The sequence below is a fragment of the Scyliorhinus canicula genome, chromosome 7 (assembly GCF_902713615.1).
Source record: "Scyliorhinus canicula chromosome 7, sScyCan1.1, whole genome shotgun sequence".
In the NCBI taxonomy this organism is placed as follows: domain Eukaryota; kingdom Metazoa; phylum Chordata; class Chondrichthyes; order Carcharhiniformes; family Scyliorhinidae; genus Scyliorhinus; species Scyliorhinus canicula.
In genome coordinates this window covers 50593323-50621216 of record NC_052152.1, presented here as the reverse complement: position 1 = coordinate 50621216, position 27894 = coordinate 50593323, and the positions used below count along the sequence as shown (strand labels likewise).

At 49.3% G+C, this 27894-nt stretch overlaps 2 long non-coding RNA genes across 2 annotated transcripts in view; both read right to left on the bottom strand.

The window, feature by feature from the left end:
* The window catches only part of LOC119968954, a 176432-nt gene that overhangs the window by 64524 nt on the left and 84014 nt on the right, over positions 1 to 27894 (bottom strand). The window lies entirely within an intron of this gene.
* Positions 1 to 27894, bottom strand: part of LOC119968955 — an 80687-nt gene that overhangs the window by 10482 nt on the left and 42311 nt on the right. Inside the window, exon 2 of the long non-coding RNA XR_005461269.1 lies at positions 3978 to 4168. This is a non-coding gene — a long non-coding RNA (uncharacterized LOC119968955). The remainder of the gene's footprint in view (positions 1 to 3977; positions 4169 to 27894) is intronic.

Below are 27894 nucleotides of genomic sequence, written 5' to 3'. Positions count from 1 at the left end.
TTATTGGCAATAAATATTGGTGTGGTGATGGGACTCCTGCCTCCTGTGGATTATTACACACCTATTAGCCATGAATCTGAGGGAGATGTCATGATATGCCTGTGCACAGTTCTGTATATAGTTAGCAATGCAACCTTAAACCAGCTGCTGGCGATAGAGATCCATCACGTGATCCAAGACGCCCGCCAGTTGGTAGTAAGACGTATAACAGGATAGTCGCACTTAGAGTAGCTCCAGGAGAATTCACTGAATTAATTTAGTAGCCTTTGTCTGTACCATAGTTCCTGTGTTATCTTTCCATGTGTTTGTTAATAAATCATCTTCCTAGTTGTGTATATCATTACAATGGTTGTATCACAGAGCACAACAGGAGAGAGCCAATCCATAATAGCTGCAGAAAGGCAGTTCGAGGAGGATGTGCCTGCTGAGGTAGTATGAGTTGAAGTCAGAAATAGGAAAGGAGCAGTCACCTTGTTGGGAGTTTTCTATAGGCCCCCCAATAGCAGCAAAGATGTGGAGGAACAGATTGGGAAACCGATTTTGGAAAGGTGCAGAGGCCACAGGGTAGTAGTCATGGGTGACTTCAATTTCCCAAATATTGAGTGGAAACTATTTAAACCAAATAGTTTAGAGGGGGTGGTGTCTGTGCAGTGTGACCAGGAAGCTTTTCTAACTCGGTATGTAGATTGTCCGACCAGAGGGGAGGCCATATTGGATTTGGTATTGATAATGAACCAGGGCAAGTGATAGATTTGTGAGTGGGGGAGCATTTTGGAGATAGTGACCACAATTCTGTGACTTACACTTTAGTAATGGAGAGGGATAGGTGCGTGCAACAGGACAAGGTTTACAATTGGGGGAAGGGTAAATACGATGCTGTCAGACAAGAACTGAAATGCATAAGTTGGGAACATAGGCTGTCAGGGAAGGACACAATTGAAATGTGGAACTTGTTCAAGGAACAGATACTACGTGTCCTTGATATGTATGTCCCTGTCAGGCAGGGAAGAGATGGTCGAGTGAGGGAACCATGGTTGACAAGAGAGGTTGAATGTCTGGTGAAGAGGAAGAACAAGACTTATGTAAGGCTGAAGAAACAATGTTCAGACAGGGCGCTGGAGGGATACAAGATAGCCAGGAGGGAACTGAAGAAAGGGATTAGGAGAGCTAAGAGAGGGCATGAAAAATCTTTGGCGGGTAGGATCAAGGAAAACCCCAAGCCTTTTACATATATGTGAGAAATATGAGAATGACTAGAGCGAGGGTAGGTCTGCTCAAGGACAGTAGCGGGAAATTGTGTATTGAGTCTGAAGAGATAGGAGAGGTCTTGAACGAGTACTTTTCTTCAGTATTTACGAATGAGAGGGGCCATATTTTTGGAGAGGACAGTGTGAAACAGACTGGTAAGCTCAAGGAGATACTTGTTAGTAAGGATGATGTGTTGGGCATTTTGAAAAACTTGAGGATAAGCAAGCCACCCGGGCCTGACGGGATATATCCAAGGATTCTATGGGAAGCAAGTGATGAAATTGCAGAGCCATTGGCAATGATCTTTTCATCCTCACTGTCAACAGGGGTGGTACCAGAGAATTGGAGAATGGTGAATGTCGTGCCCCTGTTCAAAAAAGGAAAGCGGGATAACCCTGGGAATTACAGGCCAATTAGTCGAGCAGGCTCGAGAGGCCAGATGGCCTACTCCTGCTCCTAGTTCTTATGTTCTTACTTCGGTGGTAGGCAAAGTGATGGAAAGGGTACTGAGGAATAGGATTCCTGAGCATCTGGAAAGACACTGCTAGATTAGGGATAGTCAGCACGGTTTTGTGAGGGGTAGGCCTTGTCTCACAAGTGTTATTGACTTCTTTGAGGAGGTGACCAAGCACGTGGATGAAGGTAAAGCAGTGAATGTAGTGTATATGGATTTTAGTAAGGCATTTGATAAGGTTTCCCATGGTAGACTTATGCAGAAAGTAAGGAGGCATGGGAAATTTGGCCAGTTGGATAACGAACTGGATAACCGATAGAAGTCAGAGAGTGGTGGTGGATGGCAAATATTCAGCCTGGAGCTCAATTACCAGTGGCGTACCACAGGGATCAGTTCTGGGTCCTCTGTTATTTGTGATTTTCATTAATGACTTGGATGAGGGAGTTGAAGGGTGGGTCAGTAAATTTGCAGACGATACGAAGATTGGAGGAGTTGTGGATAGTGAGGAGGGCGGTTGTCGGCTGCAAAGAGACATAGATAGGATGCAGAGCTGGGCTGAGAAGTGACAGATGGAGTTTAACCCTGAAAAGTATGAGGTTGTCCATTTTGGAAGGACAAATATGAATGCGGAATACAGGGTTAACGGTAGGGTTTTTGGCAATGTGGAGGAGCAGAGAGATCTTGGGGTCTATGTTCATAGATCTTTGAAAGTTGCCAGTCAAGTGGAGGGAGCTGTGAAGAAGGCCTATGGTGTGCTAGCGTTCATTAGCAGAGGGATTGAATTTAAGAGCCGTGAGGTGATGATGCAGCTGGACAAAACCTTGGTAAGGCCACATTTGGAGTACTGTGTGCAGTTCTGGTCGCCTCATTTTAGGAAGGATGTGGAAGCTTTTGAAAAGGTGTAAAGGAGATTTGCCAGGATATTGCCTGGAATGGAGAATAGGTCTTACGAGGAAAGGTTGAGGGTGCTGGGCCTTTTCTCATTAGAACGGAGAAGGATGAGGGGAGACTTAATAGAGGTTTGTAAGATGATCAGGGGAATAGATAGAGTAGACAGTCAGAAACTTTTTCCCCAGGTGGAACAAACCATTACAAGGGACCATAAATTTAAGGTGAATGGTGGAAGATATAGGAGGGATGTCAGAGGTAGGTTCTTTACCCAGAGAGTAGTGGGGCATGGAATGCACTGCCTGTGGAAGTAGTTGAGTCGGAAACATTAAGGACCTTCAAGCGGCTATTGGATAGGTACATGGATTGCGGTAGAATGATGGGGTGTAGATTAATTTGTTCTTAATCTAGGACAAAAGTTCAGCACAACATCGTGTGCCGAGGGGCATGTTCTGTGCTGTATTTTCTATGTATATTAAACCAGCAGAACAATAGTATCTAAGGAGGTTATGGCTCTCCAGAAAGGAAGGTATTGAAGTTAATGAAATGGTAGAAGTTAGTTTGAAGGCCTCCATGATAGATCTGCTCTTTCTGTGACTGTGAAGGTCACAACTCTAAATAGTTTTTCCACTGGACTCGTTATCCATTATTGATTTAGTAATTGTTAGCCAAAGAGAAATGTCAACCTGTATTCAAAATATAAGCAATTCCCTGTTTGGAAGACCCATATTAGTAGACACAACTACAGCCAGTCTTCCCTGATATCTCAAATGTCACTGAATGTGTGTATATGTTCTGCAAATGTTTCCCTTCAGTCAATGTGCATGTCATAAGTGGAACATAAAAATGAGTTTTTCATATAAATGCTCGATACTCAGAAACAACTTTATCCTTGCAGTCACCTTTGACTCAGTACTTGAACGTGGCAATGTGTTACAGGGCTGAGAATTATTCTATTCTCAAATGCTTTAAAAAACTTTCAAAAAGAGATGGATGACCACAGAAATATAACGCTAGAAAACACTCACCAGATCGGGCAGTATCAATCAAGTAAATAATAAAGGCAGCAAAATTCAGATCCATAGTTTTGGTAGTTTCAGCACAATGAGAGTCAGTTTAGAAGTAAAATGACCTGCGTGCTGTTTCCATTCACACCCTGTGTGGTCTTGACCTGAACATCATTTTAGTGAAGGCATTAGTGCAGGCTTAATTCAGGAAAGCAGAGTAGACAGATTGTGATGTCAGTCAATGTGTAAATCTGATTTGACACTAGGGTAGATATTTCAGACCTCTATGCTCTAACTACCTCAAAGCAAAGTGAGGACAACACTGCCAGTGATGCTAAAGTTAACCATGGTACTCGACTTCTACACGCCGACAAACTTACCTGTGAATGGCAATATAGCGAGCATCTTACATCTTGCTGCCCATTGTGGCATCCAGGAGGAGGCTGAAGCTGGGCATGCTTGAAGAGGAGACATCATTGCCTCCTCTTTGTGTAAGAGAAGTTGGAGCAGCAGGCAGGAGGATCTTCATAGGTGTCATTGACTGGGGAAACACAGCTTTGCGGCGCCGCATCTTAATACAGAGATAGGGCAAAATCACAAAGGTTATCAATCATTAAATGTGCAGTCGGTATGTGAACATGTTCAAAACATGGGCACGATCTAATGGGAAAAAACAAAGTTCCCATTTGGGCGCGTTTGGCAGAGTGTTTCTTGACGCCTGCAGCTCCAAGAACGACCCCGCTATCAAGCGGGACTCTTTTTTTTTTGGGCTTCGTCAAGGAAAGCCCCACCGACGCTGCACTGACATTCGTTTCTAGCACAGCTCATCAGTGCAGGAAGAGATCGGGATACTATTTTAAATGCCGCCCCGATCTCTCAAACCTCACTGCTGTCTCGGGACCCCCACGCCCCAACTTACCTCCGGCATCCCACCATATAAGGGCAGGGTACTCCTGGATCCAATCCCCAGCACAGGCAACCTGCCACCTGGGCACCTTGGCACTGCCAGCCTAGCACCTTGGCAGTACCACAGCCAACATGGCAGTGCCATGGTGGCACTTCCAGGGTACCAGGCTGACAGTGCCAAGGTGCCCAGGTGGCATTGGGAAGTGCCAGGGTGCCACCCTTCCCAGAGGCTGACCACCGAGCAGCCTGTAAGCCCCTGGGAGACCCCCACAGGTTCCGTCACGCCTGGTCAACATTTGTGGGACCAGTGCTAAGCGGCACCATGGCGAGTCTCCAAGGCACAGGCATTCGATCCTGGACCTTGGGGGACTCCAGTGTAAAGGTATTTAAATGAGAGCAAGATCCAAATCACAACGCCTCGCGAGATCGCATTAGATTTAATTGCCTTGTTACGTCACAGATTCGAGTGTGATGAGGCTGTACGATTGCGTCCCATGTTTGTGAGTCCCTGCTATTCTGACAGCAGCCATGATGCTTTCATTCTTTGCCAGTCCACTGACAACCTTTCAGCCCTTGTATTAAAGTGAAAGGGTGGCTGTGGATGGCAAGGGCTAACCATTCTATACACTCCCGGTAACTTCCATCAACAGCAAAACCATGGTCAGCACAAGAAGAAATTTTTTTTTATGCAATGAGTGGTTAGGAACTGGAATGAACTGTCTGAGAGTGTAGTGGAGGCAGATTCAATCATGGCTTTCAAAGGAGAATTGGATAAATATCTGAAGGGAAAGATTCTTCTGGGACACCCAAATTGATCTCCCAGTGAGACTCGTGGAATTTGAGCTCCCCTGCTAGTGGGTAGATGTCTTGTAAAATCGCCTTATAAAAGCCTGCCTGAACTGGGATTGGCGTGATCAATAGTCCCGGTTGGGACCTTTGTTTTTATTGTTGAATTAAACTTAGTTTGAACTTACCTTCTCAGGTCTCCTGAGCTATTTATACTCATTTAAATTCAGACATGTTGCTGTGAGGAACATCATCAAGTAGGCCAATTGCAATGCTGAAGCAATGGTTGCGCACTTTGTCCTCTCTGGAGGAGACCTCGAGTACTAGATGAAGCAGATTCATGGTTGTATGTTGCATCCTTCATTAGCTTGCCACCATGAAGGCACAGGTCTTGCCACCATGTTCTTGGCAGTGACCCTAGGAGGAAGAGGATTAGGAAGCGCAGAAGGAGATGGATAAAGATAAGAAAAGGGGAAGCCAGTCAGCAGATCCACGTTTTGGGTGCCTAATTCAAACTCAGTTCTCCTGCAGACAATCACAGATCCATATTGTTCAAACTTTTGTCCGACAAATTACTATCACTTAGCTATGGACCATTTGATGGACAATTTGAGGAATGTTTAACCAAATTCCTCAAATAAAGCCAGCACAAGATAACAATTCTATACCAACTTTTTGCAGTAAAACATCCAATAATCCATACAAACACAACTAAATCATCATCTAATGGCATTCCCTTGATACCTGTCTTTCAGGTGCCTTTGCCTCTCCCAATCTACTCCTATCCAATGCTGCCCAGTGGGGTTGGTGGAAGCCTGCTGACTTTCAGTGAGGCAGGCTACTCATATGCTTGCAGAATGGCCTCCAGCAGCCTTGATCCTAAAAGGCCCAGCTTTGGACTACATCATCTTGGTATGGGCAGCAGCATTCTGTGTTGGTTGGCTAACAGGCAACTACAAGGGCACTGATGGAGTGGCAGTGGTGGGAGGACAAACGCTTAGAGAGCACAGCAGGTAGCTGAAAGTGGCAGATCGAGTAACGGCTTTTCTTTCTCATTAGTCTCTTCTTCCCCTGCACCTGAAGCCTCCCACATTACTGGTTGGCCAGGTTTTGGGGGCATTTGAAAGCAGAATGACACAAGGGCAGGATTGGAGTGAGAGAAAGAAGCAAGCAGTTCAAGAACTTTACACCCTCTGTGCTGTTCACAATGTTTCCCAATTGATATTAGGGAAGTTGAAGTCCCCAACGATTACTGCCTTATTATTTTTGCACTCATAAATCTGTCTACATCTTCGTTCTTCTAGCTTCCTTCCACTATTTGGGGTCTATAGCATAATCCTAGCAGTGTGGCAGTCCATTTTTTTATTTCTGAGTTCAACCCATACGGCCTCATTTGATGCTTCATTCCGTATATTCTTCCTCCTCACAGTTGCAATTGACTCTTTAACCAATAATGCTACATCCCCACCTTTTTTTCCCCCTCCTCTCTACCCTGCCTGAAAACTTTATATCCAGGGATTTTGAGCTGCCATTTTTGTCCCTCTTTAAGCCAAGTTTCCATTTAAGAAATTATATCATGTGCTGTGTGTCTATCTGTGCCCTCAGCTCATCAGCTTCATTTACTATGCTCCCTGCATTTACATTTATACCTTTCAGCACTGCCAAATTCCTGTGCTGTACATGTTTTAACCTGCGCTGCTTCTGTCTTTCAGAGTCACACACTGATTCTCCATCTCTTGTTCCCTGCTCTGAATTTGCCATTGTGTGCCCATCTCCCTGCCGATCTAGGTTAACACCCCGCCCCCCCTCCCAGTACCTCTCCCAACAGCTAACAAATTTCCCTGCAAGGATTATTTGTCCCAGTCATGTCCAGATGTAGACCATCTGCCTTGGCATGGACACACTTTCTAGCCTGTTGTATGAACTCTGCACATCCTTGTTGGCCTTCAAATCTTCAGGAAATGGTCCCAGCTCCTGTTTCAGCTATCATGTACCTCTCCAAGAGTGAAATTTGACTTTTTTTTATTCATCCATAGGATTTGGTGTCGCTGGCTGGGCCAACCCTGAAGGCATTTAAGGTCTAGAGTCACATGTAGGCCAGACCAGGTAAGGATGGCAGATTTCCTTCCCTAAAGGACATTAGTGAGCCAGATGGGTATTTACGACAATCAACACTGGTTTCACGCTCATCACTAGACTTTTAGTTCCTGATTTTTATTAAATTCAAATTTCTTCCCTGGTGAGACTCGAATCCGGGTTTCCAGACTATTTCCCTGGGTCTCTGGATTACTCGCCCAGCGACAATGCCACTACGCCATCGCCTGGCCTATTTAAATAGCGCAGAGAACTTTAAATTGTGCTAACCTCGCATAAACATAGGTTCCCTTCTGTGGTACACAGCCACAGAATAGTACATTCAGCTCTGGACTCCACAACACAATCATTGGCAATTACCCAGTATGAAGTTTGCTATGTTGCTCGCATCACTTTGGGCGGGCAAGGGTTAATTGTTCACCTTGATCCCTGCACCCAACAATTTAGGCCTCACATATATTCTGAAGTTAAGCCCATATCCACGTTTCTTTTCCCTATAGGCATGAATGACTGAGGACAATTATTTGACACTGTGACAGGAGCGGTCTGCATACTAAGCGAAGTTACTCAGTTTATCTACTCATAGGATTGAAACACTCCATTTGAGCCAGTGACATTTGGCCTCAAACGATCCAATTATTCAACACCTTTTCAATAAAAATTAAGCTCTTGCTAATATAGATTGAGTGTTCCCTTTTATTTTTTTCCCCTCACATTAGGCAGGTTTCCGAAACCTTTCAATTAGCGCCCAAGCCAAGGTTACAGCCATTAAAATTATTCAACAACCAGCTGTGATATTTTGCTGCCAGTCAGTCAACTGTGCAATTCCCAGCTGAGGTATTCAATGACAGATAAGTGTTCCAGATAACAATTTAACTCTCTCCAATAGCCCTCAAGCAACACAATGGTTAAATGGAGCTTTAACCAGTACTTTGAAGCATCTGTTACTGTTTCAGGAAAATGCAACATTAAGAGCATCAATTTCTCATGTAGCTCATTGGCCTGAATTTTGCTTTTGGCAGTAAACCTATCGCCTATGTTTTTACTGATTTTTCCTCACCACTAATGGCTACCATATGGTCAAACCATTTCCTTCCTGGCACTAACACTAAGAAATTATCATTGCAGGGGAAGAATAAGGTCATTCGGAATTGTCAGTGCCAATACAGATTTATCTTGAGATTTTTCTGTTCATAAGTGCTCATGGAGATAGCAGCATGGTAGCACTGTGGTTAGCACAGTTGTTTCACAACTCCAGGGTCCCAGGTTCGATTCAGGCTCGGGTCACTGTCTGTGCGGAGTCTGCATGATCCCCTCGTGTCTGCGTGGGTTTCCTCCGGGTGCTCCGGTTTCCTCCCACAAGTCCCGAAAGACGTGCTGTTAGGTGAATTGGACATTCTGACTTCTCCCTCTGTGTACCCGAACTGGCGTCGGAATGTGGCGACCAGGGGAATTTCACAGTAACTTCATTGCAGTGTTAATGTAAGCCTACTTATGACAATAAAGATTATTATTAAAAATTAATTCTAAGTTTGCTTTCTGCTCTTCAAAGTCAGATGAAAGTGTCACTGACTGTGGCATTACTGCCATATTTTCATAGGTCTTTAAAGGAAGGGAGCCAAGTTAGACATTTAACTTGTTTCAATCAGTCCCAACATTTTCCTCAGGTAAACTCTCCAACATTCCTTTACCAGTTTCTGGTATAACATTGCCACAACAATAGAGTTGACATGCGCATTGTATGGGTGACCAGCAGAATTCAAATATGTTCAAAACTGCAGCTAGAGGTATTCCCAATTGAACCCAAATCTGGTCCCTTTGCCAAATGGCCAAGGACAACAGCCAAGTAGTTACGTTTTGTTTTAATTTTTAGAGGCATTTGATCCAGGGAAGAATTATAAAAAGTAAAATGTAATAATCAGCTTCACCATGATACCTGGCACTTTTTAATATTGAAAAAGTTCTCCAACTTCACGACTGACATGTTTAACAATATAGTGTCTTCTCAAAGGAATGCTTTTAATTTTAAATTACATCTTCTATACTATAAAGCGAAAGCTGGACTAAAACTTACATCAACCATTCTCATGCCAATCTGAATGAGTTTGAATGTTTAGGACATGAAGTGAAGGCGCCGAAAACATGGATAACATGTAAAACCAACACCCCTCAGTGCCTCTCTGTAAACATCTCTCTCTTCACCAAAATGGCTTCTTGAGACCCATTTTTATACCATAAAGATGTTGAAAGCAACAGGGTGACACAGTGGTTAGCACTGCTGCCTCACAGCGCAGATAACCCGGGTTCGATCCGGCTCTGGGTAACTGTCTGTGTGGAGTTTGCGCATTCTCCCCATGTTTGCGTGGATCTCACCCCAACAACACAAAAATATGTGCAAGCTAGGTGGATTGGCCATGCTAAATTGTCCCCTAATTGGAAAAAAAGAATTGGGCACTCTAAATTTTAAAAAAAGATGTTGAAAACCCACCTTGTGGCGACAAAGTCCCATATTCACATTGAGGATACCCTCCATCGTGCTGTGTGGCACTACCACCGTGCTAAATGGGACAGACTTCGAACAGATCTAGCAACTCAAGACTGGGCAAGCATGAGGCCATCAGCAGCAGCAGAATTGTATTCAACCACTATCTGCAACCTCATGGCCCGGCATATCCCCCACTCTACCATTACCACCAAGCCAGGGGATCAACCCTGGTTCAATGAAGAGTGCAGGAGAGCATGCCAGGAGCAACATCAGGCTTACCAAAAAATGAGGTGTCAACCTGATGAAGCTACAACAGAAAACTACTTGTGTGCCAAACAGCATAAGCAACAACAGAGCTAAGCGATTCCACAACAAACGTATCAGATCTAAGCTCTGTAGACCTGCCACATCCAGCCGTGAATGGTGGTGGGCAATTAAACAACTCACTGGAGGAGGAGGCTCCACAAATATCCCCATCCTCACAGATGGAGTAACCCAGTATATATGTGCAAAAGACAAGGCTGAGGCATTTGCAACAAATTTCAGCCAGAAGTGCTGAGTGGATGATCCATCTTGGTCCCCAGCATCACAGGTGTCAGTCTTCAGCCAATACGATTCACTTAACGTGGTATCAAAAAACGGCTGAAGGCACTCGGTACTGCAAAGGTTATGTGCTCTGACAATATCCCAGCTGTTCCAGTACTGCTACAACCCTGGCATCTACCCAGCAATGTGGAAAATTGCCCAGGTGTGTCCTGCACACAAGAAACAGGACAAATTCAACCCAGCCAATTACCATGCTATCAGTCTACTCTCCATCATCAGCAAAGTGATGGAAGGAGTCATCAACAGTGCTATCAAGTGGCATTTACTCAGCAATAATTTGCTCATGGACACTCAATTTGGGTTCTGCCAGGGTCATTCAGCTCCTGACCTCATTACAGCCTTGGTTCAAACATGGACAAAAGAGCTGAATGCTAGATGTGAGGGGAGAGTGACAGCCCTTGACATCAAGGCAGCATTTGACCGAGTATAGCATCAAGGAGTCCGAGCTAAACTGGAGCCAATGGGAATCAGGGGGAAAACTCTCCGCTGGTTGGAGTCATACCTGGCACAAAGGAAGATGGTTGTGGTGGATGGCGATCAATCATCTCAACTCAAGAACATCACCTCAGGAGTTCCTCAGGGTAGTGTCCTGCGCCCAACCATCTTCAGCTGCTTCATCAATGACCTCCCTTCCATCATAAGGTCTGAAGTGGGGATGTTTGCGGATGACTGCAAAATGTTCAGCATCATTCGTGACTCCTCAGATAATGAGGCAGTCCATGTCCAAATGCAGCAAGACCTGGACAATATCCAGGCTTGGGCTGACAAGTGGCAAGTTACATGCGTGCCACAAGTGCCAGGCAATGACCATCTCCTACAAGAGTGTATCTAATATTACCATTGCTGAATCTCTCACAATCAACATCCTGGGAGTTACCATTGATCAGAAACTGAACTGGACTTGCCACATTAATACTAGGAACCCTATGGCAAGTAACTCCCCTCCCGACACTCCCCCAAAGCCTGTCCACCATCTACAAGGCGCATGTCAGGAGTGTAATCGAATACCTTCTACTTGCCTGGATGAGTGCAGCTCCAACAACACTCAAGAAGCTCAACACCATCCAGGACAATGCTCCCCCTTCCAAAAACATTCAAACGCTCCACCATCGACGAACAGTGGCAGCCTTGAGTACCATCTACAAGATGCACTGCAGTAACTCACCAAGGCTCCTTAGACAGCACCTTCCAAACCTATGACCACTACCATCTAGACGGACAAGAGCCGCAGATATCTGGGAACCCCACCAGATAAATTGCCACTCCTTCATTGTCGTAAGGGCAAAATCCTGGAACTCATTCCCTAACAGCACAGTGCGTGTACTTACACCTCAAGGTACCTACAACGGTTCGAGAAGGAAATTCACCACCACCTTCTGAAGGGCAACTAGGGCGGGCAATAAATGCTGGCCTAACCAGCGATGGCCATATCATGTAACAATTAATTTTAATAAACCTTAGTCAATTGTTGGAAATAGACAAGTGGGGCGGGATTCTCCGTAGCCCTTCGTAACGCGGGTTGCCTGCGAAAAAAATCGGTGTTAATCACTCCGGCGCCGGGGCCTTCTTTAAGGCCGCTATTCTCCGTTCCCGGAGGGGCTAGCAGCTGACTGACGCGATACGCGTCAGTTTCTCCAGCTGCGGAAGTGGTGAGACCCGGCGTCTTTTGGAGGATAAGGAGGAGAGAGAGAGACAGACCTGGCAGTTGGGGGGGGGGGGGGGGGTGTGTGTGTGTTCCGGCAGTTGGGTGGGGGGGGGGGGGGTGTGTGTGTGTTCCGGCAGTTGGGTGGGTGGGGGGGGGGGGGCGTGTTCCGGCAGTTGGGGGGGGGGGGGGGTGTGTGTTCCGGCAGTTGGGGGGGGGTGTGTTCCGGCAGTTGGGGGGGGGGGTGTTTTCCGGCATTTGGGGGGGGGGGGGGGGTTTGGGGGCAGCGGCGGGCAGAGAGGGGGGGCGACGGATGCCCGGGGCCAACGCACCGTCGCCCCCCCCTCTGTACGCCGCTGCCCCCTACCCCAACCCCCCCCTCACCACCCCTACCTCCCCCTCACCACCCCTACCTCCCTCCCCACCACCCCTACCTCCCTCCCCACCACCCCTACCTCCCTCCCCACCACCCCTACCTCCCTCCCCACCACCCCTACCCCCCTCCAACGCCGGGTCTCCCCCCCCCCCTCAACGCCGGGTCTCCCCCCCCCTCAACGCCGGGTCCCCCCCCCCCCCAACGCCGGGTCCCCCCCTCCCCCCCCCAACGCCGGGTCCCCCCCCTCCCCCCCCCAACGCCGGGTCCCCCCCCCCCCCCCCCAACGCCGGGTCCCCCCCCTCCCCCCCCCAACGCCGGGTCCCCCCCTCCCCCCAACGCCGGGTCCCCCCCCCCCCCCCAACGCCGGGTCCCCCCCTCCCCCCCCCAACGCCGGGTCCCCCCCCTCCCCCCCCAACGCCGGGTCCCCCCCCTCCCCCCAACGCCGGGTCCCCCCCCCCCCCCCCAACGCCGGGTCCCCCCCTCCCCCCAACGCCGGGTCCCCCCCCTCCCCCCAACGCCGGGTTCCCCCAACGCCGGGTCCCCCTCCCCCTTAATGCCGGTACCCACACCCCCCCTCAATGCCGGTACCCACACCCCGTCCCCCTCCCTCTGAAGGCCGGTACCCACACCCCCCCCTCTCCTCCTCCCCCCCCTCTCTCCTCCTCCCCCCTCTCTCCTCCTCCCCCCCCCTCTCTCCTCCTCCCCCCCCTCTCTCCTCCTCCTCCCCCCTCTCTCCTCCTCCTCCCCCCTCTCTCCTCCTCCCCCCCCCTCTCTCCTCCTCTCCCCCCCCCTCTCTCCTCCTCCTCCCCCCTCTCTCCTCCTCCCCCCCCCCTCTCGCCTCCTCCCCCCCCCTCTCTCCTCCTCCCCCCCTTTCCTTCCTCTGTTAGGGGGGGGGGTGCGGCGTTAGTGGGGGTGTGGGGGTGCGGCGTTGGAGGGGGGTAGGGGTGGTGAAGGGGGTAGGGGTGGTGAAGGGAGGGGGTTGGGGTAGGGGCAGCTGCGTGCAGAGGGGGGGCGACGGTGCGTTGGCCCCGGGCATCCGTCGCCCCCCTCCTCAGCACGCCGCTGCCCCTACCCCAACCCCCTCCCCTCACCACCCCTACCCCCTTCACCACCCCTACCCCACTCCAACGCCGCACCCACCCCCCACTAACGCCGCACCCCCCCCCCCACTAACGGAGGAAGGAAGGGGGGGAGGAGGAAGGAAGGGGGGGAGGAGGAAGGAAGGGGGGGAGGAGGAAGGAAGGGGGGGAGGAGGAGAGAGGGGGGGGTGTGGGTACCGGCCTTCAGAGGGAGGGGGACGGGGTGTGGGTTGCGGCGTTGAGGGTGGGGGGTGCCGGCGTTGAGGGGGGGGACCCGGCGTTGAGGGGGGGGGACCCGGCGTTGAGGGGGGGGGGACCCGGCGTTGAGGGGGGGGGGTTGCGGCGTTGCGAGAGATGGGGGGCGGCGTTGGAGGGGGGTAGGGGTGGTGGGGAGGGGGGTAGGGGCGTTGGAGGGAGGTAGGGGTGGTGAGGGGGGGGGGTGGTTAGGGTAGGGGGCAGCGGCGTACAGAGGGGGGGGGGCGACGGTGCGTTGGCCCCGGGCATCCGTCGCCCCCCCCTCTCTGCCCGCCGCTGCCCCCAAACCCCCCCGATGGCCGCAACTCCCCCGATGGCCGCAACCCACTCCCCCGATGGCCGCAACCCACTCCCCCGATGGCCGCTACCCACTCCCCCGATGGCCGCTACCCACTCCCCCGATGGCCGCTACCCACTCCCCCGATGGCCGCAACCCCCTCCCCCGATGGCCGCAACCCACTCCCCCGATGGCCGCAACCCCCTCCCCGATGGCCGCAACCCACTCCCCCGATGGCCGCAACCCACTCCCCCGATGCTGCAACCCACTCCCCCGATGGCCGCAACCCCCCGATGGCCGCAACCCACCCCCCCCCCCCCCCAATGCCTCAACCCACCCCCGACACTGAACGGCGTCAACCATCATCAATGGTTGACGCCGTTTTAAATCAACTGTGATTTTCGCCGACGTGGCCACGGGTCACGTCGGCGGGACTTCGGCCCATCCGGGCCGGAGATTTCAGGTCAGTGCAAATAAAATGAAATCCCGCCGGCGCCAGCTGTTTTCACAGGCTGCCGACGGGATTTGCACAACGCCGGTTTTTTACCGGCGGGAGAATTCGAAAACCTGCGGGAGCGGAAATAACGCCGCTTCCTGCCAATTCTCGGACCCTGCGTGGGGTCGGAGAATCCCGCCCGTGGTCTATAACTTGATGATAATGAAAGAAGAGTTGGCCCATTTGTTTTTAACTAATTATGCACATTGTCTCAACTTTAAAACAATGCTCTCTCAAACTATATCCCTTATCTTGACTTAGCCTGAGTGTCAACCAGTACAAAGCTGTGGAAGTTGCTAAGTTATATATACTGATGACAAGCGGCTAACAAGCAGAAGGGTTTATTCAACAGCTCTTACATGCTGTGTGCCTTCCCTTGCTAGGGAGAATTTCTGACTACTGACACATCACTTCCTGTCTCCACATCATCCCTATGTACATGTGACCACCTGGTCTACATCTTCCCCTTTTAAGCTCGGACAACCGGTACTGCAGGCAGTGACAGACTTTAAACTATTTACAATGTACAGAGCACAAACTTGGGAAACGGAACATAAAGTCGCTACAATATGCTGCTGCACCTGGTGCATAGCCCATCGTGTCTCTTCCCTTCCCCCAGAAACCCCACTCACACCTTTTAAAAAACACAATCCATGTGTAAACTCGGTCAGTCAATAGTCCTTGAACTTTGAATTTACCCTGCTCAGGCGCCCTGAGGGTGTGATTGTGCCATTTGGCTGTGTTTGAGATGTCCTCGGGTTGTTTGTTCTCAGGATGGATGGTATCAGATATCCTTGTGGTGTGCCCCGTGGCTACAAGGCATGTTGCATTGGGTCAGGAAGGGCCTTCATTTCCACCGGTGCAGCAGGTGCAGATTGCAGACTCGATGTGCTGGTCGGTGTGGTACTGGTTTTGTTACCTGCAACAGGTGACGCCAGTTCCTGAGAATCATAGAATCATAAGGTTTACAGTGCAGAAGGAGGCCATTTGGCCCATTGAGTTTGCACTGGCCCTTGGAAAGAGCACCCCACTTAAGTACACGCCTCCACCCCATCCCCGTAACCCCATACAACCGTTTTGGACGCTAAGGACAATTTATCATGGCCAATCCACTTATTCTGCACATCTTTGGACTGTGGGAGGAAACCAAAGCACCCGGAGGAAACCCGCGCACACAAGGGGAGAACGTGCAGACTCCACACAGTGACCCAAGCCGGGAACTGAACCTGGGACCCAGGAGCTGTGAAGCAACACTGATACCACTGTGCTACCGTGCTGCCCCACGGAATGAGGATGGCACCCACAATTGTTTCCACTTTAGGGGGGAGATTTTCAGCCAACCTTGTCCTCCCATGGGAAACCCGCCTCGGGCTCAAAATCCCGAGAGAATGGGAAATGTGATTCTCACTGGGCTTTTGACATTGTGGCCTCCTCGCCAGTGGTGCAGTGCAAATTGTGCCGTGGGAGCCCGTAAAGCTCATTTTAATATATTAGCATGTCATTAGCGAGCACCCCCTCCAGATCTTCCCGCCCTCTCAATGAATAGTCACGCAGAACAGGCATGATGTCTCACTGGTATCATTTACAATTGGCTTGGCCAAGTGTGAGGCAGTCAAAGGGATCCCTCCAAGGGCTAGGAAGTAAGTATAGTCCTCGGGACTTGGGGGGGGGGGGGGGGGGGTAGAGGGTCATTCCAAGGCAGTGCCCTGGTTAAGGTTGGCACTGCTAAACTGTGCTGGGGCAGTGCCTGGGCCATATCCTGGTGGAAGCCCCATTGGAAGGGGGAGAGCGGACATTGAGGGGGGAGGGGATGTGGTGATGAATGTGGGCCGGAGATTGCCCCCGAGATCTCCATGATGTGGGCTGCGACCGTTAGACTACAGGGCTGGTCGCTGCAGGCACTGAGAAACACCCCGCTCAACACGCCCAAAATTGGACTTTGTTTTCTTCCACTTGCATTGTGCACTTACTGAGAATTACGGTCAAGATCTCGCCAGCAAGATTCTAGCTTTCCAACTCTCGTGAAATTATTCGGCCACTTCGCCACCTGCGCTTGTGGCAAACATGGAGGCAACATCACTGCGGGTCCGCACATGTGTGCCATGGCTGGCGCAGGTCCACGCATGAGCGTCATGGCCGTCTTCGCGCCGGCCCCTGGGCAACATGCCGGAGCCCTACAGCGGCCTGGCACAGAGGGACATAGACATCCTCCCTCCCTGGAATTAGCACGCCCGCCAATCGTCAGCCCCCAATTGCGGGCCTGGCCACCATGGAGGCCCCCCTCCGACCCAGCGCAGGCTCGGAGAATCCTGCCCCACATCTCTGTTCAGTCCAAGACTGCCCTCTAGATACAGATCATGTGTACCTTTACGTCACACAGTGGATGGTAATGTATCCAATCCCATCATTAACTCTTTCTATGCCAGATTCTTACATTACACCTACCCCACGTCTTTATCCAATATATTTACAATGCATTCCTGTTTACCCAACATAGTTACATTACTTCTACCACCCCTTCACTCACGTTCAAGTCTCTGTGTTTACAGGTTCAGGCGGTCTGTAGGTTTTACAACAGTCGGAGGAATGGTAGACTGTCTTGTACTGGGAAAATATTGATGGATTAGAAGTTGCTTTGGATATGGTCAATCTGGCATTTGGTTGGCTTTCCTTATTCTCTTTTCTCATACGTTGGAGTTGAATCGCTTTTTATCAATTCCCCATCCGGTGTTATGGATGGTTGCCATGTTTCCCATTCCTTGTGGGAGGAACAAACTCTTCACTCATCTATAGTGCTCATTCTGTTTTTCTTCATTTGTGCAGCAGGCCGTGATGCATGTGGGGGTTTACGGCATGTGGGGGTTAACGTTTCAAGATTAAAACCTCCATTCTGACTTGTTTCACAATGTTAGCCAAAGAACTCTCTTATTTTCCAGTTGTTTCTCAAGCTCATGAATTTTTTCATTTAACTCAGCAAATATTCTGGTGCGTTCAGTTATATCTTTTTCAGAGTTATTTGCAGAAATCTTATAGAAGCTTAACAACTTCACCTGGACATTCAGTTCTTTTCGGAATGTTTCTTTATTGGTCATTGATTGTTCCTTAGTCTCAATCAATTCAGTCTTTAGATCTTCAATCAGTTTTGTAGAAGTTCCTTTTTCAACTTTCAAAGTCTTGCTCTTCCATACTGTGCATCTCATCCTCCATGTTGGTCAGATTGGATCGAAGTTCAAGAATTGAATTGGTTTTCGTTGTTAATTCTGCTTTCAACGACTGATCTGATGTATCAGCAATTCTTTTCTCCTGCTCCAGACATTTCCTACGATGCTTAGCAGAGACTTCTGATGCTTGAAGTTCAAATTTTAATTGAAGATACATCTTTGTTGAGTTTGATTCTACAACTTTATTATTTAGGTCTTTCAAATCCTCTTTCAGTGTTCTACCTTCTGTGAACGACACTGCAGTGTTTTCCTCAGTTCCCATTCTTCCTTATCAAACTCATCTTTTGTACACGATAGTTGGTTCTCTAAACTGGCCAGTCTTTCCTTTAGAACAGTACAGCACAGAACAGGCCCTTCGGCCCTCGATGTTGTGCCGAGCAATGATCACCCTACTCAAACTCACGTATCCACCCTATACCCGTAACCCAACAACTCCCCCTTAACCTTACTTTTTAGGACACTACGGGCAATTTAGCAATCCCCCCATTAACCTTACACTACGGGCAATTTAGCATGGCCAATCCACCTAACCCGCACATCTTTGGACTGTGGGAGGAAACCGGAGCACCCGGAGGAAACCCACGCACACACGGGGAGGACGTGCAGACTCCACACAGACAGTGACCCAGCCGGGAATCGAACCTGGGACCCTGGAGCTGTGAAGCATTGATGCTAACCACCATGCTACCGTGAGGCCCCTAAAAAAAATCACAGCAGGTCTGGAAGATCTGTAGGGAAATGAAATGAAATGAAAATTGCTTATTGTCACAAGTAGGCTTCAAATGAAGTTACTGTGAAAAGCCCCTAGTCGCCACATTCCTGCGCCTGTACAGGGAGGCTGGTACGGGAATTGAACCGTGCTGTTGGCCTGCCTTGGTTTGCTTTAAAAGCCAGCGATTTAGCCCAGTGTGCTAAGAGCTAACTCCTTCTGCATAGCATTGTTCCACTGCTATCCTTCGGGTTCACATTCTGTAACCATGCTACTGCCAATTGTTTCTGAGATATTACATGCTCTTTTGTGAAAACGCCTACTTTCTCTTGCCATTCTAGGTTCTTGACTTTTATTTCAGCCATTTCATTTTACAACGATTCTCAGTACGTTTGAGGTATCGGGGGCTGAATTCTCCGTCCCGCTGCGCCACATTTCTGTTTCACCCCACTGGCGGGATAGAACACAGAACATACAGTGCAGAAGGAGGCCATTTGGCCCATCGAGTCTGCACCGACCCACTTAAGCCCTCACTTCCACCCTATCCCCGTAACCCAATAACCCCATCTAACCTTTTTGGACACTAAGGGCAATTCATCATGGTCAATCCACCTAACCTGCACGTCTTTGGACTGTGGGAGAAAACCGGAGCACCTGGAGAAAACCCACGCAGACAAGGGGAGAACGTGCAGACTCCGCACAGACAGTGACCCAGTAGGGATGCTCCATTATGCCGGCTGGTCAATGGGGTTTCCCATTATGGGGAAGCCCCGCGCCGCCGGGAAACCCCCAGGCTGCCGGCAAAATGGAGTATCCCGACGGCAGAGAATCCAGCTACTCGTATCTGGTATTTTCCCTTCTCATTCCTTGTTTTTGTTTAGCTCCAAATCTACATTTTCTGATCTTACTTCTGACATGCCTTCAATTCACAGTGAGTCAGAGAGAGTGAGTGAACAATAGGCTTTATTAGTCATGAACTTGCCTAGCCAGAGTCAGTAGTGCAGATGAATGCCGCCCACAAGAGGCCGGCCTATATATGGCCCCAGTGTGGGCGGAGCCAGAGGCGGAACCATACCGGGGTTACAGTACAGTACCTGGAAGCAGTTCATATCACCACTTCCAGGTCATAGGTCACAGGTTATGGTATCATGCATGCATTATGGTGAATACATTCACCACATTTTCCATCTTTTCTTCATCCACCTATAGTTTGGAATGCTCTATTACCTTCTCGCCAGTCATAGTCAGGTGGCTCCACACTGCCACCTGCTTTGTACTTTATGTTAGTTCTGAACCTGAACCACATTAATCCTTTCTATGCCAAGCCCTTATATTACAGTACTTTGCTTTCGTGTTGGTGATTTAGTTGAATTTAGTATGGACTTTTGGATATTGTTTGGATAAAGTTGTTATGGAATGGTTGCTTTGCGCTGACTTTCATTTCAACATTATGGCTAAGAGAATGCTGAAATGGTCTGTAACAGAGAGCGACTAAGTTATGAGACTATTGTACAATAGTGATCTGAGAACAGAAGTAGGTCACTCAGCCCATCGAGTCTACTCCTCCATTCAATGAGATCATCATTAATCTGTTCTAATCCTCAACTCCCACTTTCCCGCCTTATCCCCATAACCCTTGATTGCCTTACTGATTAAAAATCTTTTGATCTCAGCCTTGAACATACTTAATGGCGCAGCCTCAACTGCTCTCTGCGGTTAGGAATTCCACAGCTTCACTATGGCCAGAGTTTGGAACAGACCACCACAAATCGGGTCATTCTCTCCAGGAAATACTGCAGGAATCCTCCGGCATGGTTCAAGCAGTGGAACTGTTGCTTCAGCATCCCAGCAGTCTGCTCAATGATGTTTCTTGTAGCAGCCATGGTTCTCATTATATGCATGCTGGCCACATGTCGATGCATGTGGACTGGAGCCACTAACTGGATACAGTGTGGATAGATCCAGTCACCCAACAACTCTGACTCGGTGTGCTGACTAAAAGATTGCTGGAATGGTGGACTGGCACTAAATGAAACAATTGTGGCAGCTGCTAGGATAGCAGGCATTCATCAGCAAAGTTTGCTGTAGCAATAGACCCGAAGCCTATAATTGTGGATGCAAATAGTTCTATCAGCTTCTCATGGGTGTTTGAGATGTGGATGAAAGACCCTGGGAGGCTGCTGGAGAGAACGGTTTGGTGAAGAGAAATATTTGGAGATATTCTTGAAGGATGATTTAGGCATGGAAAGGGATCCAACACTATTAGTTAAGATGGTTGAACCATGGCAAGCTGGATGGTCTTTTTGTACATTTTAGATTGCAGGCTATCGATTTTCAGTCCTGAGGTACTGACTCCAACGGGTTAGCAGTGGGAATAGGAGACTGGAATATGATTGTGATAACCCTCATGAGGACCACAGGCGATCACTAATCGATCTCCTCATCAGGCCCGTAGAGTACGAGCTCCCATGGTAGCAGCCAGAGACCCATCCAGCTGGGACTTGATCGTAATCCCTTTAAATGCTGCCCCCAGAGACGTACCGAGTGTTCTGATAATCCTGGGCTGGGACATCTGTGTTGTACGCCATGGTAGAATTCTCCCCACGTCTGCGTGGATTTCCTCCAGGTGCTCCTGTTTCCCCCCACAGTCCAAAGATTTGAGGGTTAGGTAGATTGGCCATGCTAAATTGCCCCTTAGCGTGCAAAGATGTGGTTAGCTGGGGTTACGGGGACAGGATGGAGGAGTGAGCCTCGGTAGGATGCTCTTTCGGAGGGTCGGTACAGACTTGATGGGCCGAAAGGCCTCCTTCTGCACTGTAGGGATTCTTTCTTTTGAGTTAAAATAGATCTATTTAATCTTCTTGCCTCCTGGATTACTACATTGGTGACGAGAATCAAGTACGAGATTCTGGACAGCCTTACTTGAAACTCCAGTAAGGAACAAAAGTGCGAGGATAATCCAGAAATGCCACTGTTTGGAAAACTCAATCCATATGATGTGGGTGTAGAGCACTGGTTCTCGTGTGCTGAAAGAATCCGCTACTTTTTTTCATGCTAAGGGTGACGACTGACACAAGGTAATCCTGCTGACTCTTGTGAAGCCCCGACGTTTGGCATCATTAAGGGTTTTTGCATTCAAGGGATCCCAGACGTTCTCTTGTCAGACATCGGGACCCCCTTAACCAGCAGAGAATTCCAGGCATTTGTGAAGTCCAATAGGGTTGAACATACACGATCGGTGCCATATCATCCGTCCTTCTATGGTTTGTTAGAACGGGCAGTCCAAACGTTTAAAAACAGCATGAAAAAGCAGACTGCTGGTCCTCCAGGCACCAAATTGGCCCAATTCCTCTTTGATTACAGGACCATGCCAAACACTACAACAGGGGTCATGCTGGAGAGGCTCATCATGGGCCTTCGACCATAATCAGCCAATTGTTTTCCAATCCAGGGGAAAAGGTGGAGTCAAGACAAAAAGCCCGGAAAATCAATTTTGATATCCAAAGGCCCAACTGGACCTTCAAGACAGGAGACACAGTCCACGTATGCTACTTTGGAGATAGATCTCCTTGGATGCTAGGAGTCATGGTGGAAAAGACTGGTCCTGTTTCATATGAGGTCAAGGCTAAATAGGAAGACTGTAAGGAAACACGAGGACCATCTTTTAAAAAAATAGATTTAGAGTACCCAATTACTTTTGTTTCCAATTAAGGGGCAATTTAGCATGGCCAATCCACCTAACCTGCACATATTTGGGTTGTGGGGGTGAAACCCACGCAGACATAGGGAGAATGTGCAAACTCCACATGGACATTGACCCAGGGCCGGGATTCGAACCCGGGTCCACAGCGCCGCAGTCCCAGTCCTAACTACTGCGCCACACACCGCCCCCCCCCCCGTCCCCCTGTGGATCATCTTAGGAGCAGGAAACAGTGCCCTGTTGAAATGACTCCAGAAGTGATGATGCCCTCTATGTCCTTTGCGCTCACCTCCGGGCTGTGGTTTCAGTCCATGGGAAACCCAGGAGTCATTTCACTCACCGACGGAGACTCTGGATCAGAATTGGAGACTGAGATGACTGACCCTTAGCTGAAGGTTAGGGTCGTAGAGGAGCCCCATCAGTGGTCCTTTGACACTCGGCCAGGAGGCGACGATCCCCTATCTGCTCACACCCCCTGATCCGGCTCCACTGACAGTTGGCCTGAGGCAATGCGCCAAGAAGAGAAGAAGGCCGCATCGTCATGGGAGTGGGTGATCTGGAATAAGGGGTGTAAAGATGTGATAACCCTCAGAGAACCACAGGGGATCACTAATCAATCTCACCATTGATCTCATAGGGTACGAGTTCCCGTGGTAGCAGGCGGGGGCCTGTCCAGCTGGGATTCGTTAGTGAACCCCTTAAATCATAAAATCCTTACAATGCAGATAGGGGCCATGCAGCCAATTGAGTCTGCACCAACCCACCAACCCTCTGGAAGAGCGGTCTACCTCAGCCTGCTCACCTGCCACCCCATAACCCCACCTAACCTTTGGACAAAGGGACAATTTAGCATGGCCAATCCTCCTAACCTGCACATCTTTGGGACTGTGGGAGGAAATCGGAGCACTCAGAGGAAACCCACGCAGACACTGGGAGAACATGCAAACTTCACACAGACAGTTACCCAAGGTGGGAATCGAACCTGGTTCCTGGCGCGGTGAGGCAGCAGTGCTAAACACTGTGCCACCATGCCGCCTTACAAATGCTGCTACAAGACCTGGACCAGGAGTTCCAACACTACCGGCTGGAACATTTGTGTTTTACTGCACTGCAGGAACTCACCAAGGCTGCTCAGGCAACACTTTCCCAACCCACGACCACTTCCATCTAGAAGGCCAAGAACAGCAGAGACATGGGAATCATCACCTGGAGAATCCCTCAAAGTTACTCAGCATCCTGACTTTGGAATATGGGAATCCTGGACTCCCTCCCTAATAGCACAGTAGGTGTACCTACATCACATGGTCTGCAGTGGTTCAGGAAGACAGCTCACCACCACCTTCTCAACGAGCAATTAGGGGCAAGCAACAAATGCTGCCTTGCCAGTGAAGACCACATCCCATAGAAAATGATTTCTTTTTTTCAAAGGCCGCAGTAGTAGCTTTATCTTTTGAATTAAAATAAACCTGAATTTGCCATTACAGAGACCTGGTTGAGGGAAGGACAGGATTGGCAGCTAAACGTTCCAGGATTTAGATGTTTCAGGTGGAATTGAGGGGGATGAGGGGGATGAGGGGGATGTAAAAGGGGTGGTGGAGTTGCGCTGCTGGTTAGGGAGAATATCACAGCTGTACTACGGGAGGACACCTCAGAGGGCAGTGAGGCTATATGGATAGAGATCAGGAATAAGAAGAGTGCAGTCACAATGTTGGGGGTTTACTACAGACCACCCAACAGCCAGCAGGAGATAGAGGAGCAGATAGGTAGACAGATTTTGAAAAGGAGTAAAAGCAACAGGGTTGTTGTGATGGGAGACTTTAACTTCCCCAATATTGACTGGGACTCACTTAGTGCTAGGAGCTTAGACGGGGCAGAGTTTGTAAGGAGCATCCAGGAGGGCTTCTTAAAACAATATGTAGATAGTCCAACTAGGGAAGGGACTATACTGGACCTGGTATTGGAGAATGAGCCAGGCCAGGTGGTAGAAGTTTCAGTAGGGGAGCATTTCGAGAACAGTGACCACAATTCAGTAAGTTTTAAAGTGCTGGTGACCAAGGATAAAAGTGGACCTAGGGTGAATGTGCTAAATTGGGGGAAGGCTAATTATAGCAATATTAGGCCGGAACTGAAGAACCTAGATTGGGGGCGGATGTTTGAAGGTAAATCAACATCTGACATGTGGGAAGCTTTCAAATGTCAGTTGAAAGGAATTCAGGATGGGAATGTTGCTGTGCGGAGGAAGGATAAATACGGCAAATTTCAGGAACCTTGGATAACGAGAGATATTGTAGGCCTCGTCAAAAAGAAAAAGGAGGCATTTGTCAGGGCTAGAAGGCTGGGGACAGACGAAGCCTGTGTGGAATACAAGGAAAGTAGGAAGGAACTTAAGCAAGGAGTCAGGAGGGCTAGAAGGGGTCATGAAAAGTCATTGGCAAATAGGGTTAAGGAAAATCCCAAGGCTTTTTACACGTACATAAAAAGCAAGAGAGTAGCCAGGGAAAGGGTGGGCCCACTGAAGGTCAGGCGAGGGAATCTATGTGTGGAGCCAGAGGAAATGGGCGAGGTACTAAATGAATACTTTGCATCAGTATTCACCAAAGAGAAGGAATTGGTGAATGTTGAGTCTGGAGAAGGGTGTGTAGATAGCCTGGGTCACATTGAGATCCAAAATGACGAGGTGTTGGGCGTCTTGAAAAATATTAAGGTGGATAAGTCCCCAGGGATGTACCCCAGAATACTGAAGCAGGCTAGAGAGGAAATTGCTGAGGCCTTGACAGAAATCTTTGGATCCTCACTGTCTTCAGGTGATGTCCCGGAGGACTGGAGAATAGCCAATGTTGTTCCTTTGTTTAAGAAGGGTAGCAAGGATAATCCAGGGAACTACAGGCCGGTGAGCCTCACGTCAGTGATCGGGAAATTACTGGAGAGAATTCTTCGAGACAGGATCTACACCCATTTGGAAGCAAGTGGACGTATTAGCGAGAGGCAGCACAGTTTTGTGAAGGGGAGGTCATGTCTCACTAACTTGATAGAGTTTTTCGATGAGGTCACAAAGATGATTGATGCAGGTAGGGCAGTGGATGTTGTCTATATGGACTTCAGTAAGGCCTTTGACAAGGTCCCTCATGGCAGATTGGTACAAAAGGTGAAGTAACATGGGATCAGGGGTGAGCTGGCAAGAAGGATACAGAACTGGCTCGGTCATAGAAGGCAGAGAGTAGCAATGGAAGGGTGCTTTTCTGATTGGAGGGCTGTGACTAGTGGCATTCCACAGGGATCAGTGCTGGGACCTTTGCTGTTCGTAGTATACAGAAATGATTTGGAGGAAAATGTAACTGGTCTGATTAGTACGTTTGCAGATGACACAAAGGTTGGTGGAATTGTGGATAGCGATGAGGACTGTCAGAGGATACAGCAGGATTTAGATCATTTGGAGACTTGGGCGGAGAGATGGCAGATGGAGTTTAACCCGGACAAATGTGAGGTAATGCATTTTGGAAGGTCTAATGCAGGTAAGGAATATTCAGTGAATTGTAGAACCCTCAAGAGTATTGACAGTCAGAGAGATCTAGGTGTACAGGTCCACAGGTCACTGAAAGGAGCAACACAGGTGGAGAAGGTAGTCAAGAAGGCATTCGGCATGCTTGCCTTCATTGGCCGGGGCATTGAGTATAAAAATTGGCAAGTCATGTTGCAACTGTATAGAACCTTAATTAGGCCACACTTGGAGTATAGTGTTCAATTTTGGTCACCACATTACCAGAAGGATATGGAGGCTTTAGAGAGGGTGCAGGTGAGATTTACCAGGATGTTGCCTGGTGTGGACGGCATTAGCTATGAGGAGAGGTTGAATAAACTCGGTTTGTTCTCACTGGAACGACGGAGGTTGAGGGGCGACCTGATAGAGGTCTACAAATTATGAGGGGCATAGACAGCGTGGATAGTCAGAGGCTTTTTCCCGGGTAGAGGGGTCAATTACTAGGGGGCATAGGTTTAAGGTGCGAGGGGCAAGGTTTAGAGATGTACGAGGCAAGTTTTTTACTCAGAGGGTAGTGGGTGCCTGGAACACGCTGCCGGAGGAAGTGGTGGAAACAGGGACGATAGTGATGTTTAAGGGGCATCTTGACAAATACATGAATGGGTTGGGAATAGAGGGATACGGAGCCCGGAAGTGCAGACGATTTTAGTTTAGATGGGCAGCATGGTCGGCACAGGCTTGGAGGACCGAAGGGCCTGTTCCTGTGCTGTACTTTTCTTTGTTCTTTCTTCTTTGTTTAGCCTTCTTCTTCATGTCCCCCAGGTTATGAGTCAACGGATCAAGTGATTGAGTCAACGGAATTAAAGAAAGAGTTTCCGATAATTATAGATTATTGTTTCCTGGATGGTATCGCAGAATGGCTGGATTATGTGGGCTGTGAGTGAAAAGGTTGTGAGATTAGACTTTGAGGGGGTGAAAGAAGATGATGCGGCTTTCTGGGGGAAGTCGGTGGGGGGCAGGAAAGGAAGTGTGGAAGATATGAGAGGCAACCTGTTGGTAATGGAAACTTCACAAGTCTCAGGATTCACATTTAACTAACGAGGTCAGTAGGTGGCAATGTGTGTGTGCTGCAATTTGTATACAGCGTTTGGCTTAGGCAAAGAAATCAGCTATGAGTGGGAATGCATGTTCAGGTAGAGGCTGACACGACCAAGGAAAAGAAATGTATCCATCCAGAGACTGAGAGCAGATGAAGGGAGGAGAATTCAATGAAGAGTGCAATAGAGGGAAAATATTAAAGGAAAGATAGGACAGATGGGAAGAATGTGGGGCTGGATTCTCTGTCCAGCGACAGCGGAATTGCCAAACCCGATTGGGTGGAGAGTCACATGTGAGCTGAAAATCGTGGCCGATGCCAGGCGCCCGACGGAATACCATGCTCCGGTGCCTCAACAGCAGCGTTAATGCACTCTGCCCTACACATATGGTAAATGCCGTTGACACATCATTAACCAGCCCGATCCGGTACTCTCCGGGGCTCCCACAATGCTTCACTTCAGCACTTCAGCCAGGAAGAATGACCAATGGCAAGGTTCACTTCTGGTTTTAAAAATCAGGAAACAGGCACTGTGGCTGCTGAGGGAGAGAGAGGAGGTAGGACACGTTCCCATAGGGGCGACCATGGCCTGCTGGCCCAGCCAATGGCTTATGGGGGGGGGGGGGCAGTAGTGGGGCACGACCAGAGGATGGGTCGTGGGGTCGGGATGACCCCCCCCCCCCCCCCCCCCCCCCCCCCCCCCCGTGAACGTGTGTCCAGGCACGGCCTACCATTGCCACAGCCTGCAAGGCAGCCATCTTGCTGCACACACCACTGACCACCCACCCTGGCATGTGGTTGCGCCAAGTGACACCGACCATTTGGGTGCCCTCATACCAGCCCACCCCCTCCCCGCCACCCTCTACCTCTCATTCCACCCCACTAATCCCTTCCAGCAGGGAGGAGTGTCGGGGCCAGAGGCCCCCATGCTTCTGGGCACCGGCAGGGTAAGCAATGCAGTGTGGAGGGCAGAGTGCTGGGGAACGGTTGGACGTGGGTGTGGGGATAGCAGAGGAGTAAGGGAGGGAAGGACTACATGCAGGGGCAGGGGCTATATTGCAGACCGGGGCCACTGTGTGGCCTTCTGGATC